Source organism: Theropithecus gelada, chromosome 19 (genome assembly GCF_003255815.1).
Source record: "Theropithecus gelada isolate Dixy chromosome 19, Tgel_1.0, whole genome shotgun sequence".
In the NCBI taxonomy this organism is placed as follows: domain Eukaryota; kingdom Metazoa; phylum Chordata; class Mammalia; order Primates; family Cercopithecidae; genus Theropithecus; species Theropithecus gelada.
This window is the reverse complement of record NC_037687.1, coordinates 43,659,217-43,672,231: the sequence shown is the minus strand read 5'-3', so window position 1 is coordinate 43,672,231 and position 13,015 is coordinate 43,659,217. Positions and strand designations below refer to the sequence as shown.

The 13,015-nt window shown below is 45.9% G+C and overlaps 2 protein-coding genes across 7 annotated transcripts in view; one reads left to right on the top strand and one right to left on the bottom strand.

The window, feature by feature from the left end:
- ZNF565 (zinc finger protein 565) overlaps positions 1–10,951 on the bottom strand; it is a 38,846-nt gene extending 27,895 nt beyond the window's left edge. Inside the window, exon 1 of one of the 4 annotated variants that reach the window (XM_025368647.1) lies at positions 10,755–10,951. The gene's annotated coding sequence lies outside the window, so the exon portion shown is untranslated. The other 3 variants (XM_025368650.1, XM_025368646.1, XM_025368649.1) reach the window with 3 other exon arrangements.
- ZNF146 (zinc finger protein 146) overlaps positions 10,590–13,015 on the top strand; it is a 31,326-nt gene continuing 28,900 nt past the window's right edge. For 2 of the 3 annotated variants that reach the window (XM_025368652.1, XM_025368651.1), the window contains exon 1: positions 10,896–11,063. The gene's annotated coding sequence lies outside the window, so the exon portion shown is untranslated. Of the gene's footprint in view, positions 11,064–13,015 lie in introns of all 3 variants that reach the window. The other variant, XM_025368654.1, reaches the window with a different exon arrangement.

The window sequence follows — 13,015 nt, the reverse complement described above, 5'->3', positions numbered from 1 at the left end:
TCAAAAAAAAAAAAAAAAAAAAAAAAAAAAAAGAAAGAAAGAAAAAAGATGAGATGTGAGTGTTCGGGGTGGTATGGCATAGACATGATATTGACATTCCTGTTTATACATCAGGCGGGGCTGGGCACAGTGGCTCATGCCTGTAATCCCGGCACTTTGGGAGGGCGAGGCACACGGATCACTTGAGGTCAGAAGTTCTAGGCCAGCCCGGCCAACGTGGTGAAATCTCATCTCTACTAAAAATACAAAAAATTAGCTGGGTGTGGTGGCGCACGCCTGTAATCCCAGCTACTCGGGAGGCTGAGGTGAGAGAATCACTTGAACCCAGAAGGAAGAGGTTGTAGTGAGCTGATATTGTGCCACTGCACTCCAGCCTGGGCAACAGAGTGAGACTCTGTCACAAACAACAACAACAACAACAAATGTCTATATATATATATCAGGTGGTAAATGTCCTACAGATAAAAACAAAGAAGATAAGGGGAGAGGGAGTTTTGGAGGAAGAGAGGGTGGTCTGAGAAGGTGACTGGTAAGCACAGCCTGAATGGATGAGTGAGCAATGCAGGTATCTGGGGAAGTGCATTCCTCGCACCAGGAGCAGCAATTGCAAGGGTCTGAAGACAGAAGCAGGCTTTCCTTGATCAACAAGAGGAAGGAGACAAGGGCAGCTGGGATGGAATGTGTGAGAGGAAGAGGGTCAGAGAGAAAGCTAGAAGTCAGATCACACGGAGCTTGGAAGCCACTGTAAGAACTTTGGATTTTATTCTTGAGGAAAACAGGAAGGTACTAAACTTTTAAAGCCAAGGAATGGCATAATCTGGTTTATATTTAAAAGGGGCGGGGCACAGTGGCTCATGCCTGTAATCCTGGCACTTTGGAAGGTCAAAGCAGGGAGATCACTTGAGGCCAGGAGTTCGAGACCAGCCTGGCCAACAGAAGCCCTGTTTCTACTAAAAATACAAAAGTTAGCTGGGTATGGTGGTAAGCACCTGTAATCCCAGTTACTTGGGAGGCTGAGGCATGAGCATTGTTTGAAGCCAGGAGGCAGAGGTTGCAGTGAGCCAAGATCGCGCCACTGATGCCAGCCTGGGCGAAAGAGCAAGACTCCGTCTCAAAAAAAAAAAAAGTAAATAAATAAAATAAAATAAATTTTCAGAAAAATAGCAATAATTTTTGATAAATGTGCAAAGGGTATATACATGGGAAATTCACTAAATAATAAAGTGACCCACCAACCTACCAAACATTCTTAAACCTCCTTAGTAATGAAGGGAATGAATGTTAAAAGCAATAAGGAAATACTATTTTATAGTTATCAATTTGGCAAAGATTTAAAAGATGGATGATATTCCACACTAGTATGATGTGAGGAAATGGACACAGGCGGTAAGCTATTGCTGGTGTCAACTTCCAACAAGGCAACGTTAGTAGAAATTAAACCACACATGCCCTTGATCAAGCAATTCCAAGTCTGAAATCCTATCCTAAATATTAACATGTGTGTGGAGTATATGATGGAGACACAGTTGGCAATGAAATAGTGAATTTAAAGAAAACTTCAATATCTAGGAAAGAAGATTAAATAAATAAGTAAACTATAGTGTATCTATATAGTGGAAACACTGTCACCATAAACAAAATGATACATATCTTTATTTGTTGATGTAATGATGTAAAATAAATAACATTAGGTGAAAAATGTAGGTTATAAAACAGCAAGTGTAGTGTAATCCTATTCTTAAAGGAAAAATATACATATGTACGCATGTATAGCTTGTGTATATGCAGCATAGAACACAGACTAAAAGGATTTTCAATTAAATTTTAAATTTGTCTCTAGGTTATATAGTAAACGGGGGATCTTTGTTTTTTCCTGTATTTTCAAGTTTTTCCCTAAAGCGCATGCGTGCACGTGTGTGTGCGTGTGTGTGTGTGTTTGAGACCAGGTCTCACTTTGGTGGAGTGCAGAGGCATGATCTCAGTTCACTGCAACCTCTACCTTCCAGGTTCAAGCAATTCTCCTGCCTCAGTCTCCGAAGTAGCTGGGATTACAGGTGTGCACCACCACACCTGACTACTTTTTGTAGTTTTAGTGGAGATGGGGTTTCACCATGTTGGCTAGGTTGGTCTCGAACTCCTAGACTCAAGTGATCCACCCGCCTCTCCCTCCCAAAGTGTTAGGATTACAAGTGTGAGCCACTGTACCTGGCAAGCATATATTCTATAATGATAAGTAATACAATTAATCCTCAACAGGGGGGTGGGTTATAAAAGGAGCTATGAATGGAGTGATTCATGAGTGGCAGTGAGGTGCCTTTGGGAACCTGCATACTGAAGGGGAGCTTGATTTTCTCCGTGCTAAAGCTTTTGAGGGGCGTGTCCTGGCTCACGCAGAGGAGGTGACCTTTCATCTGAAAGGCTTCCAGCTTCCTCATTCCCCTCGCTCACTTGTGCACAGGCTCCTTGTCAACCCTCTCTCCACAGTCTAGGGACATCCTCCTTGCTCCAAAAAGAAATCACATCTAATTTACAGAAGCAACTTCCTACGTATAGAAAAAGAAATGGGTTGGCTGGGCGCAGGTGGCTCGTGCCTGTCATCCCAGCACTATAGGAGGCCTAAGTGGGCGGATCACGAGGTCAAGAAATCGAGACCATCCTGGCCAACATGGTGAAACCCGATTTCTACTAAAAATAGAAAAATTAGCCACGTGCAGTGGTGCATGCCTGTAGTCCCAGCCACCCGGGAGGCTGAGGCAGGAGAATCACTTGAACCCAGGAGGCGGGGGTTGCAGTGAGCCGAGATCATGGTACTGTACTTCAGCCTGGCACAAGACTCTATCTCAAAAAAACAAAACAAAACAAATGACAACAACAACAAACAAACAAAGAAACAAAAAAAAAAGAAAAAGAAATGGGTCTTAGCCAGTGTGGTAGGCATTACTAATGTTTCACCATTATCCAGTTTTGGGCACATAGAAAATGACATTTTCCAGCCCCTTGCACTTAGGTAGGGCCATGCACTGCTTTAGCCAGTTAAATCTCAGCTGAGGTGATGACTGTCACTTCAGTTGAAGGCACCGGAAAGAACTGCAAAAACTGTGCAATTCTGCACAGTTTTTCTCTTCGTGCATGTGGTGATCATCTGTGTTTCAGATGATGCAGCCAAGGGTGGCGGACCTTCTTTGGGGTAGAACCCTGTCTCTGCTGATCCTCACTGGACATGTACATGAGCAGAAGTAAAATGTTATTCTGTAAGCCACTGAGATTCACGGGTTGTTTGCCACCACAGCATAACTTAGCCTGTCCTAACCAGTACACAAATTAGGCTATACTTTGACTAGATAAAAATTCAGACTCAGACGCTTGGTCAATATGAGAAAGAGCAATTTTTAAAAAGAGGAAGCTTCAGAAATAACAGCAGAGCTGTCCAATTCCAGCTCCATATGTCTCAAAGGGATTTTTCACAAACCCACAATGTGAAACAAAATGTGAATTATGAGTTACAGGACAATTTTTTTTTTTTTTTTTTTTTTTGTTGGTGGGGGGACAGGATCTCACTCTCACCCAGGCTGGAGGGCAGTGGCACAATCACAGCTTCAGCCTCCTGGGCTAAGGTGATTCTCCTGCTTCAGCCTCCCAAATAGCTGAGACCACAGGCACGCCACTACACCTGGCTAATTTTTAAATTTTTTGTAAAGACAGGATCTCACTGTGTTGCCTAGTCTGGTCTTGAACTCCTGGCCTTAAGTGATCCTCCCACCTCAGCCTCCTAAAGCGCTGGGATGGCAGGTGTGAGTCCCTGTGCCCAGCCTACAAGTTGATTCTGACCCAGCAAAACCATGCTGTTTTAGAGCTCCAACATCAACACTTTGTACAAATCCTTCTGGAAAGTTGAGCCATCTCTACACCAGGTAGTAAAATTTGAAGCTGTATGCCTAAATGTTCCCTTTCTCTGCAATTCACAGACATTCTTTAGGGCCCGGGATCCCACATCACAAGGGCCTGGGTTGGGGGGCTGGGAGAAGTTGGCCAAGTTATGGGAGCTAGACAGGTACAGGAATCTCCATTTTAACCTTGGTAATCTCTTCCTGAAAAAGCAACCACTCTGAGTAAAAACTCGAACCAAAAGCCTTTTTCCCAGTGTTTTTAATTTTTTTGAGATAGGGTCTCATTCTGTCACTCAGGCTGGAGTGCAGTGGCGTGATCACAGCTCATTGCAACCTTGACCTCCCAGACTCAAGAGATCCTCCTACCTCAGCCTTCCAAATAGCTGGGACTACAGGCGTGCATCACCACGTCTGGCTAGTTTTTAATTTTTTGTAGAGATGAAGTTTCATCATGTTGCCCAGGCTGGCCTCAAACAATTCTCCCACCTTGACCTCTCATAGTGCCAAGATTACAGGAGTGAGCCACTGCACCCTAAAATGGTAAATTCTTTCCTACATTTATTTAACCATAAAACCAAAAAAGTAACAATATTGGTTACTGAAATAGGTAAGTGGGAACTGGGCAGAAAGAATGGGGGCCGGGTACGGTGGCTCATGCCTATAATCCCAGCACTTTGGGAGGCCGAGGCAGGCGGCAACGGGGTGAAACCCCATTTCCTCAAAAACACAAAAATTAGCCAGGCATGATGGTGGATGCCTGTAATCCCAGGTACTCGGGAGGCTGAGGTGGGAAAATTGCTTGAACCCGAGAGGCGGAGGTTGCTGTGAGCCGAGATTGGGCCATTGCACTCCAGCCTGGGTGACAGAGCAGGATTCTGTCTCAAAAAAAAAGGAAACAAAAAAGCAAAAACCAAAAAATAAACAAACAAACAAAAAACAATGGGCAATGGCATTAGGAGAGAAGAAATAATGGAGGAGTGACTCAGTAAATCCTTTTGTCTGATTCTGACTTTTAGAACAATGTGATTGTTTCACATACTCTGAAAAATCATTAAATTCAACCAGGATGTGTGGGGAACCCAAAATAAAATACAAACAGTAACACATGAACAATCTATATTACACATAAATATTATGAATACGAACGGTTTAGGGAAGAAAGTAGTTTTAGAAAACTGTATTTTCACTATATACTGTAAGACTAAAGACAAAAAGAACTGCATGGTATGTGGAGGTCAGCAATTCTTTTTTTTTTTTTTTTTTTGAGACTGAGTCTGGCTCTGTCGCCCAGGCTGGAGTGCGGTGGCCGGATCTCAGCTCACTGCAAGCTCCGCCTCCCGGGTTCACGCCATTCTCCTGCCTCAGCCTCCCGAGTAGCTGGGACCACAGGCGCCCGCCACTTCGCCCGGCTAGTTTTTTGTATTTTTTAGTAGAGACGGGGTTTCACCGTGTTAGCCAGGATGGTCTCGATCTCCTGACCTCGTGATCCGCCCGTCTCGGCCTCCCAAAGTGCTGGGATTACAGGCTTGAGCCACCGCGCCCGGCCGAGGTCAGCAATTCTTAAATTACTTTTTACACAGGACTGAGCAAATAAATAAAACATATTACGGTTCATGTGAGCCACAATTTTCAAGGTCGAAGACAGGAGTTACAAAAAGGAAAATGGAGGCAAGACATGATGGTTCACATCTATAATCCCAGAACTTTGGGATGCCGAGGAAGGAGCATCACTTGAGGTCAGGAGCTCGAGACCAGCCTGGGCAAATAGTGGGACCCTTGTCTCCACAAAAAAATTTAAAATTATATTTTAAAAAAAAGGAAATGGAGGCCGGGCGTGGTGGCTCATGCCTGTAATTACAGCACTTTGGGAGGCAGAGGCGGGAGGATCACCTGAGGTCAGGAGTTTGAGACCAGCCTGACCACCATGGCAAAAACCCGTCTCTACTAAAAATACAAAAAAACATTAGCTGGGTGTGGTGGTGGGCGCCTGTAATCCCAGCCACTCGGGAGGCTGAGGCAGGAGAATTGCTTGAACCCGGGAGGTGGAGGTTGCAGTGAGCCGAGATGGCGCCATTGCACTCCAGCCTGGGCAACAAGAGTAAAACTCTGTCTCAAAAAAAAAAAAAAAAAAGGAAATGGAGAGAAGTCTAGAATGAACCCTGTAGTGTTGCACTGAAATTGGAGATACTATATGAACTCATGAATTATTTCTATATACATACATATAAACATATTTCATAGCTGAGAGGACCTGGAAGCAATGAAATCTCAGAAGCAATGAGATATCTAACCTTGGTTTCAAAAAATCTTTTTTTTTTTTTTTTTGAGACAGGGTCTTGTTTCATCACCCAGGCTGGAATGCAGTGGTATAATCTTGGCTTGCTGCAACCTCTGCCTCCCGGGCTCAACCAATCCTCCTGCCTCAACCTCCTGAGTAGCTGGGACTACAGGTACTTGCCAACACACCTGGCTAAAAAAAAATCATTTTCTAATAAAAGGAACCAATAGTCCCTGGGAAATTTGTAGATTCCAGGACTGGGGCAGGGAAAGTACCATATCAATGTGGAACACCTTGCAGTGCCAGAAAATAAATAATAAAAATAATAAATAAAGAGGCCACATTGAAAGGACACAGGAATCAATTAGAAGGGGCTCCCAGTGGCCAAATGTGTGATAATTTCAGCAAAAAAATGATAGCAATGAATATATAACCTATAGAATAAAAGAAATTATAACCTACAGAAGAAATTCCAGTCTATACTTTTTTTTTTTTTTTTTTTGAGACGGAGTCTCGCGCTGTGTCACCCAGGCTGGAGTGCAGTGGCGCGATCTCGGCTCACTGCAAGCTCCGCCTCCCAGGTTCACGCCATTCTCCTGCCTCAGCCTCCGAGTAGCTGGGACTACAGGCGCCCGCCACCACACCCGGCTAGTTTTTTGTATTTTTAGTAGAGACGGGGTTTCACCGTGTTAGCCAGGATGGTCTCGATCTCCTGACCTCGTGATCCACCCGCCTCGGCCTCCCAAAGTGCTGGGATTACAGGCTTGAGCCACCGCGCCCGGCCATTCCAGTCTATACTTACAGAAATAATTTAGTAAATAAATAAATGGGGAAGAAGAAAAATATCTTTCTTTTTTTTTTTTTTTTTTTTTTGAGACGGAGTCTCGCTCTGCCGCCCAGGCTGGAGTGCAGTGGCCGGATCTCAGCTCACTGCAAGCTCCGCCTCCCGGGTTCACGCCATTCTCCGGCCTCAGCCTCCCGAGTAGCTGGGACTACAGGCGCCCGCCACCTCGCCCGGCTAGTTTTTTTTTTGTATTTCTTAATAGAGACAGGGTTTCACCGTGTTAGCCAGGATGGTCTCGATCTCCTGACCTCGTGATCCGCCTGTCTCGGCCTCCCAAAGTGCTGGGATTACAGGCTTGAGCCACCGCGCCCGGCCGAAAAATATCTTTCTAACAGTACGATTCTAATGAATAAGGCCGGGTAAGGTGGCTCACGCCTGTAATACCAGCATTTTGGGAGGCCAAGGTGGGCAGATCACCTGAGATCAGGAGTTCAGGACCAGCCTGTCCAACACGGTGAAAATCCATCTCTACTAAAAATAGAATTATTAGCCGGGCATGGTGGCGCATGCCTGTAATCCCAGCTACTTGGAAGGCTGAGGCAGGAGAATCGCTTGAACCCAGGAGGCAGAGGCTGCAGTGAGCCTAGATCGTGCCACTGCATTCCCGGGCTGGGCAACAAGAGCCAAACTCCATCTCTCACACACACATACACACACACACACACAAAAATTAAAAAAAAAAAATCTAATTGATAAACATAGAAGGGATGATGGAAACAAACCAAAAAACCCCACAATTTGACAAATAGCTGGTAACAACTTTTTCAGGCAAGCGTCATTGATGGATAAGACTAATAACGAAAGTAGGATAAGAAACGGGATATTCACATAGGCTTAAAGTATTTCTTCATGAGACATGTATCAATTATAATGGGAAAAGCAGTGAGTTTGCAGCAGAGAAATCTGGCAATCATCATCTTAACCAAGCGGTTAAAATTAATACCACTCATAGTGTAACAAATTGACCTCGTGGGTCCCTGGCATGATGCACTCAGAAGGGTACATCGCTTTTGGAGTATTCTTGCCCCAAAGGCAGAATCTGAATTTAATCAACAGGAAATATCAGATAATCCCAAAGAGAGGAACATTCTACACTACAGACTCTACAAAATAAATGATCAACATGGTGAAACCCCGTCTGTATTAAAAATACAAAAAATTGGCTGGGCGTGTCAAAGGAGTTACAAAAAGGAAAATGGAGACCAGACATGGTAGTTCACATCTCTAATCCCAGCACTTTGGAATGCTGAGGCAGGAGGATCACTTGAGGCCAGGAGTTCGGACCAGCCTGGCCAACACGGTGAAACCCCGTCTCTACTAAAATTATAAAAAGTCAGCTGGGTGTGGCGGCACATGCCTGTAATCTCAGCGTCTCAGGAGGCTGAGGCAGAAGAATCGCTTGAGCCCGGGAGGCGGAAGTTGCAGTGAGCTATCACAGCACTGCACTCCAGCCTGGGTGACACAGCAGGACTCCATCTCAAAAAAAAAAAAAAAAAAAGAAAAAGAAAAGAAAGAAAAAAACAAGAGTAAATGGGAATTCTATTTTTGTAACATTTTAAAGTATTAAATTAATTCAAAATGAAAAGCAAAGAAAAAAATTTAAAAGAACATTAGGTATGTAGGGAGCAGAGAGGACATAGGCCTTTCAGTACATCTCCAAGGCATCCAGTAAATTACTCCTATGGCAAATACTGGAGACCAGGTTACTTTGGTGGGGGTGAGGGTGATGGTGCGGTGGTTCTGAAGTTTCAGAAGAGGGAAAGAAAAGCATGTGCTGAAAAACAAGAAGGATTTCAGGGAAATAGAATAAAACTTGATGTACTTGAACTTGGCACCTTTCTTGGAGAAGGGTTAAGAGAAAGGAATCATGAACAACCAGGTCATTTTTGAACCATCATACCCCTTCCCTACCACATAGGGGAGTGTGGTCAGAGAAGACCAGGCATTTGCCTAAATCCAGTGTCACTCAGAAAGGCTGAGGTCACTACTGTCCAGGGCCAGAATCTGTCCTAACTTCAAAGATTCTGCATGGGTCAAGCACTAGAGTCACTAGCACACTTTGTGCTGCACATACAGTTAGTGTCACACAAACATAACCACAAATCCACCCTTTCATATTTTCGAGACAGGGTCTCGCTCTGTCACCCATGCTGGAGTGCAGTGGCTCAAACACAGCTCACTGCAGCCTTGACCTCTCAAGTTCGAGATCCTCCCACTTCAGCTTCCTGGGTAGCTGGGACCACAGGCGCGGGCCACCACACTCAGATAATTTTTAATTTTTTTTTTTTTTGAGATGAAGTCTTGCTCTTGTCCCCCAGGCTAGAGTGCGATGGTGCGATCTCAGCTCACTGCAACCTCTGCCTCCTGGGTTCAAGGGATTCTCCCGCCTCAGCCCCTGAACAGCTGGGATTACAGGCGTCTGCCACCACACTCAGTTAATTTTTGTACTTTTAGTAGAGATGGGGTTTTATCATGTTGGCCAGGCTGGTCTAGATCGCCTGACCCCACGTGATTCACCCACCTCGGCCTCCCAAAGTGCTGGGATTACAGGCGTGAGCCACTAAGCCCGGCCTTTAATTTTTTTTTTTTGTACAGGCCAGGCTGGTCTCGAACTCCTGGGCTCAAGTGATTCTCCCACCTCGGCCTCCCAAAGTGCTGATGTGAGCCACCAAACCTGGCCCTACATTCACTCTTGAGACACACAGTACACAATCACAGACTCACTTTCACCTCCATATCTTTCCAGTCACAATACCTCTACAGTCACAATCACATACCCGCTAAGACACACCTAGTCACACAATCTACTCTCCACTGTGATACACAGTCACTCCCATATAGTCACAAGTCCCACACACCAACACCCACAAATTCCTCATGTAGTCACAATCACACACCCACTCAGGGGACACACGCCATCACTGGTACTTTACGGCACCCAGTCACAACTGAACTTTCACTGTGGACATACACACAGTCACACTCACACAAGCAGTGGCACCCCACTCCTGCATACACAGCACCACTCATCCCCCTGCCACACACACACCAAGGGACATAGGAACACACAAGCGGCGTCACCGCATAGTCACAGGCACAGACAACCAAAACCACGCATAAACCTTGGAGACATGAATCACAACCGCACACCCGCAGTGGTCACACAGTCACAACTGTACTCACACCCCAGGAACAGGGCGAACAGGCCACATCTACAACGGGGACACAGGCAGTGTCACCCCCGGTCACAAGGACCCTGCACCCCACTACTCACTATCACACATGGTTACAAAAAAACCACCAGACAGACACCCTGGAGACAGGCGGTTACACCTGCACAGTTGCAGACACCCACACCCGGCCATACAGTCACAAAGACACATTCAGAACCGCGCATCCGCAGCCCGCTCCCGCCTGCGCGCACAGATCCGAGGCTCCGGACACGCCCCGGCCCCGCCCAGGACTCCCAGACCCCTCACCTTCTGCCTCCCCTGGTCGCGTCCGGGTCCTTGCGGAGCTAACAAGCTCGCCACGACGTCAAGAAGGACGTAACGTCAGGCCGCTGTGGGCTCTGGGAATTGTAGTCCAGAGCCACATCGGCCAGAGACAAAATGGCGTTCTCTTATTTCTGAGTCGGGGCCTGGCCCGTTTTGACATTTTTGCGCCCGCGAGGCTTCGGAGAGGGCGTCGCCACTCCAGCCCCTCCAGCAAGCTTGAAGTCATCTAACGCTAAAGGACTACTTACCTCAAGAGCTCCATCGTCACAGAAGGAGGCAGCCAGGTTCGCGGGGGGAGGGGAGGAGACAGAGAGTCGACCAGTAAAGCCTCAAGGGAAATGTAGTCCAAGGCCCGAGAAGCGGCGTTGCTGGTAATAGAAGGTAATTCAGTACCAGCCTGGGCCTGGCCGCGGTGACCGAGGCGGGCCGCGTCGCGGAGACTTCTGGGAGTGCTTCCTCGCCTTCGGAGTGCGCAAGCGTAGCGCACCGAGTGGACATTTTGGTCTTTGTCCGCGGGTCAGTACGGCCCCTGGGTCCACGTGGCGCGAAAGTAGGAGGTGGGATCTGGGCGTCTCGGGTCGGTCGGACCGGGGAGGTTAAAGGGGAGGATTCCTGATCTTTAGGGGCGCGGCGCGAGGGCAGGGAGTGGGTCTAAGAGCTTCTGGCCTACGTGCAGGGCGGAGGTGGGGGCCTCTGAGGCGGGTTTGAGCCAGTGTGACCCTGAGTTTGTCCGCAAAGTTTGACCCGATGTTTGGGATTGTTGAGTGAATGTGAAACCGGGTATGGGATTGTGTGTGATTGTGCCTAAGAGGGAGATGTAGGAGACCAACATTGAGGTGTAAGGTTTGAGCTGCACTTCCCTTGTGGAAAGTGCTGATAATTATAACGGTGCCATCTTCCTGGAGCGTCTTTTTTACTTGAAAATGGAAGGGGTGGAAAAGCTAAGTGTTGAATAATTTAAAAACGAGTTTTTATATAAAAGCATTTATTTTTAATTGGAGTGGAATGCAAATCACCGTGACTTTTTTTTTTTTTAAACGAGTGTTTCAGAAGAACTTTTGTTTCGGGGCGCCTGCTTCAGACTGTTCAAATCCCTAAATCTTTGGGGTGTTTTAATAGGGCTGTTAAGCAGACCCCTAGGTTAAATAACATTGTACGCTTTAAGAAGCAATGCCATATAACGGCGCCCAGGATGAGGGAATCAAAGGTTTTAGGTTAGGCACAGTTATCCTCATTTTTTGAAGAAAGCTTAATTGTTGCTGTGTTTATCTATGAGTCTGGACTAAATCCTAGGTGTCTTAATTTCTTAGTGAGTCGAGGCGTTCTCAGGTTGTATGGATTTTGTGAAGTGATAAAACTACTGACGTCTCCAAAGATGCTTTTTCTAAGGAAGTCACCCCCCACCCGCCGTCGTCATTGACATAGTTTTAAATTATAAAAAGTTAAATTAATTGAGTACCAAATTAATATCTACAAATAAATAGCTTTCTGATTTACAAATATCAATTAGAATACATAATTGAAGAAAACTAATATTTACAATAGCAGTAAAAAGATAAAGTATTATGGAAGAAACTTAGGAAAGGTTCAAAACTATTGGGAAAGAACTTTAAAATACTACTAAGGGGCATGACATGTGAACAAATAAATATACCATGTGACATTAAGAAGTGTGCGCAAACTTAAGTAAATGTATAAAATTAAATGTGATCTTGGTCGGGCGCGGTGGCTGGTGCCTGTAATACTAGCACTTTGGGAGGCAGAGATGGGTGGATTACTTGAGGTCAGGAGTTCGAGACCAACCTGGCCAACATTGTGAACTCCCATCTCTACTAAAAAATAAAAATAAAAAACTACAAAAATTAACCGGATGTGGTGGTGGGCGCCTGTAATCTCAGCTACTGCGGAGGCTGAGGCAGGAGAATCGCTTGAATCGGGAGGCGGAGGTTGCAGTGAGCCGAGATCTCGGCACTGCACTCCAGCCTGGACAAGAGCGAGACTCCGTCTCAGATAATAATAATAATAATAATAATAATAATAATAATAATGTGATCCTAGTGAAAGTATGGACAGGCTTTTCTCTTTTGGAACTAGGGGAACTGATCCTAGACTTACTATGGAAAAATAAACAAGCTGCAAGAGCCAGTAACTGAAAAATAAAAGGCGTTGGCCAGGCTGTAATCCCAGCACTTTGGGAGGCCGAGGCGGGCGGATCATGAGGTCAGGAGATCAAGACCATCCTGACTAACACGGTGAAACCCTGTCTCTACTAAAACAAATATTAAAAAATTAGCCGGGCGTGATGGTGGGCACATGTAATACCATCTACGGGGGAGGCTGAGACAGGAGAATGGCGTGAACCTGGGAGGCGGAGCTTGCAGTGAGCCGAGATGGCGCCACTGCACTCCAGCCTGGGCGACAGAGCAAGACTCCCTCTCAAAAAAAAAACAAAAAAGGCGTTGAGGTGTGGGGAGGTGGGGGCCCGACACATTTTAAAATATAAAGCCTC